Raw genomic sequence first — 4,006 nt, 5'->3', positions numbered from 1 at the left:
TGGGCCTCACCGTGCACCACTGCCCCTTGTGCCTGCACCCCTTGATGCCTCCAGTATATGAGGTTCGAATACACCTCGTCTGTTCGGCTGATTGAGCAAGGTGCTGGTTTCTTGATTGATGTGCTGTTCGATTGATTTCTACAGTGCAAGGGAGGGCACCTGGCCTACGCGGACTGCCGCATCGAGCGTCCCGGGAACCAGCGGCAGTGCCAGAAGTGCGAGCACTGTGGTGGCTTCGACATGCAGAACACGGCGGTGGACGCTGTCCTTTCGTCAGTGAGGGTGGAGTGCCCACATGAAGGCTGTGGGCTCTACGTCACTTACCACAAGCTCGCTGATCACCAGAGCGTGTGTCCGCTGGCGCCCCACAAATGCCCCGTGCCCGTCCGCGACTACGAAGGCCCGCCGCCGGTGCTCTACCACCATATCAGCACCGCGCATCCCATGCCCGTGCATAGGATCTAGTACGGCAAGGTGCTCCAGCTGCAAGTGCTACTGTCGGAGCCACGGCTCTTGCTGTTCGCGGAGGAGGACGGCCGCGTGCTTTTCTTGGTCGGCGGCGTGCTCGACATCGGCGCGCCTGTCGTCGTCTCGGTCGTCTGCATCAGAGCGGGGGCATCCCCACTGCCACACTACGTGGCCAAGCTGTGGGCGAACGGCCCGCCGGGGGAGCCCAAAGGCACGACCGACACCGTCAAGGTGGAAATGGAGGTGACAAGCAGCAAGGATCCTAGCGACGTCAACATGCAGGAGCTGACCTTCTTCACAGTTCCGCCCAAGCTGCTGGCCGGGGCTAAGCTCGTGTCCCTCCACATTCAGATTGACAAGCTCAAGTCCTGAATGTTTCTACAGTGCCTTCTATTTATCTTAGTAATATGCTAATATAGGGATTACCTCGGTCTACTTTAGCTTAAGAAATGGTGGGTTTTGGTGGCGATGCAGCAATTACTTCAACATCAGATCAGTAATTTCCAACAGTACAACGGATATTTTGTGTCTGTTGGATATAAAGTTCCTTTGGGCAAGAAGTACTACTTGTCATCAAAATGGATAAAAGGAGATGTATGTAGACGTATTTCAGTTCTAGATACGTCCCTTTTTATCCATTTTGATGACAAGCACTCCCTCCGTTCCACAATACATGCCTTCCATTTGTCAAAATATAGATGTATCTAGACATGTTTTAGTATATAGGTACATCCATTTTTGGACAAATGGAAGTCAAGTAGAGTAGTATTTTGGAACGGAGGGAGTATATCCTTGTTTGTTCACGAAGTGTCTCATACTTGTGCGAAGTAGTACTACTACTAGTAGTACTCCCTCCGACCCTAATTTCTCTGCGCATAAGTTGATGCGCAGATACCAAGCAGGGCCTGGTTGTGTTGGACAACTCACCGGACTGCGCACCAGGCAGACGAAGCTCGTGTCGTGTTGGTGCCGTGTGCGGCCCGCACATTAACCAAAACCTCATGCCTCCATCTTAGCCTCCGTGTTTTAAACTTCTCAATATCAAGGCCAAGGAGCAACGTGAATCCTATGATAGAGCCAATCGAATGGTTGAGAACACTACAATTCGTAGCTACAGATGCGTGTGTGACTCCCAGATGCAGAGGCCGGGGGTCATCATCCTCCTTTTCGAGAAAAAACAGATGCGTGTGTGAGAGGACGAGTGCGTGCGTGCACCTATTCTCTTCCTGTATTACGTACTAAACTCAGAGTACAAGTTTTTATGGGTGGCATGATGGTGCGTGCGAGAAGTCCTGAGAGATAGGTTTAATGCGTCTGAAAAAAGACTAGCCTATAGCTCGCCACGCGGCTATTCCTGTCGAACACCCCATTAACCGTAAGATATGTATACGATGGTGCCAGTTATTGCACGTATACAACAGTAGAAAAAGAACTACCATGGCATATGCTACACCACGGCCGAGAACACGTGCCCACGTAATGCCATCCGGGAATAGTGCCACACTTCAAAGCTAGAACCGTCAATAAATTTTGAGCTTGTGTCTCGCCACATTCCAAATTACTACTACTACCACGCTATATTGAAATGTAAACCTGTTCACACCGATCACAACCTAAACGGTTTCCCACTTAGGAGTGTATTAGTACTCGGTTATAAATACTACTATGCCAAGATGACTGCACATTCCTCCTCAACTCCTCATCCACAAAAACAAACAAGTCATTTAGCATCCTTCCCTTGTGTCTGCCATGGCCAACGTGAGTTCTGGGTCAAGAGATTGCCACCAGGGAGAGGCGAGCATGGAAGCAGAAGCATGAGAGATGTCCCGCCTCGCTGCGAAAGTAGCCGACATGTCCCATCACGCGGAAGTAGAAGCACAGAGGTCCTGCCACGCTGCTGAAGCAGCACGGAGGTCCCGCCGCACCGTCGATACAGCAGACTGGTCCGGCCGCGTCGCGGAAGCAGCAGAGATGTCCCGCCGTGCCGCGGCGGCCTGGGAAAATGTCTCGTGGGCAGGCGACGACTCCTACAGGCGCATGCATGCGATCGTCCATAGCCAGATGGATCAGATCTCTGGCTGGGCGAGGTTGCAGGATGACATGAAAGCCTCGTTTGAACAGGCTACCGGCGTCATCCGGCAACTAAGGGAGGGCAATGAGAGGCTCCAGGCCGAGGGCGACCCGCTGAGGGCAAAGATCGTCCGAAGTACGGACCAACAAGAGGAGACCAGTGCCTTATTGAAGAGGACCGGCGTCATCGTCAAGAAACTTATGGACGAGACTGACATGCTCCGCATCGAGCGCCAAAGGCTAGTGGAGGAATCCGTGAATGTTCTCAAGCAGCGTCTTGAGGACATGAAAGAGCTCATCGCCGCTCGCCGCGGAGACTAGTTCCCGCGGCCTGCATCAACGCATCAAGAAAGTAGAGATCAACGAGCCAGATCCTTGTTTTCCTTCTTCTTTTGCCCTTGTGTATTTAGGGCCTAGCCGCATGTGGCTTTTTTAGTTATCTTCCTAATTATGTAAGACAATTAATCATCCTTATATATTCATCAGTCTTGCTATAAGTCGCAGTAGATGCTATATAGGTCCGTTGGATCTTACATCAAGATCCGTGCTTTCAGATTTTTTGTTTTTTTCTCTTAAATCTCAGTCGAGTGACACATAGCCACGCCATTAAATAGAGGCTCGGGCGCCATTAATGGAGACCTTGGGAGAGAGGTGGACGACAGATGGAGGTGAAAGGGCTCGCCTCCCAATAAGCACACGCAGGGGTCCGATCGCATGCCTCTCGTACTCAAATAGCTACCCTGCATGGCGCCTCCTAGCTAATTAAAAAAAGGGGACATGTGGCTTCATGTAAATGGTTGTAAATAGAACACCCACGGTTTCAATAATACTTGTGTTTCCAATTGTAACGTGACAACATTTCTTCCAAAATGACTTTGTTGATTGTTAATGCGTGCGCCTTCGCAAATCAGACTGCAAAATTACCACAGCATGTTGGTGCCATGTCATGGCACCAAGCCAAGTTTCATTATTTTCATGAATGTTTTGGATTTACAGGAACTAAAAAACTAAGTTTCTCAATGTTTCCAGCCCAGCCATGACACCCAGAATTTTGAATTTCATTCCCATTTCTTGCATGGAACCTAGAGATTTACCCGAGGACACACATGTGATTTTTCAACCAACTTTGGTGCATTGGAGCATGTGCTTGCATTTCAAATTTGAATTATGCACACAAAGATGACACGTTCCCTCTCAGAACCACGAGCCTTCTTGAGAGAAGCTTCGATTTGCAAGAAGCTTATACCAAAATTTGTTCCTATTTGGCCAATTTTTTTTACCACGGCATGGTACTACCATGACATGTAACCATGCCAAGTTTCATGATTTTAAAACCAAGTTTCTCAATGTTCTCGACCGAGCCACGATGCCCAGATGTTTGAAATTTATTCTCATTTTTTGCATGGGACCTAGAAATTCACCCGAGGACACAGATGTGATTTTTCAACCAAATTTGGTGCATGGGAGC

Source organism: Triticum dicoccoides, chromosome 7B (assembly GCF_002162155.2).
Source record: "Triticum dicoccoides isolate Atlit2015 ecotype Zavitan chromosome 7B, WEW_v2.0, whole genome shotgun sequence".
Taxonomy (NCBI): Eukaryota; Viridiplantae; Streptophyta; class Magnoliopsida; order Poales; family Poaceae; genus Triticum; species Triticum dicoccoides.
The sequence above is the reverse complement of the archived record's forward strand: the minus strand, read 5'-3'. Positions refer to the sequence as shown.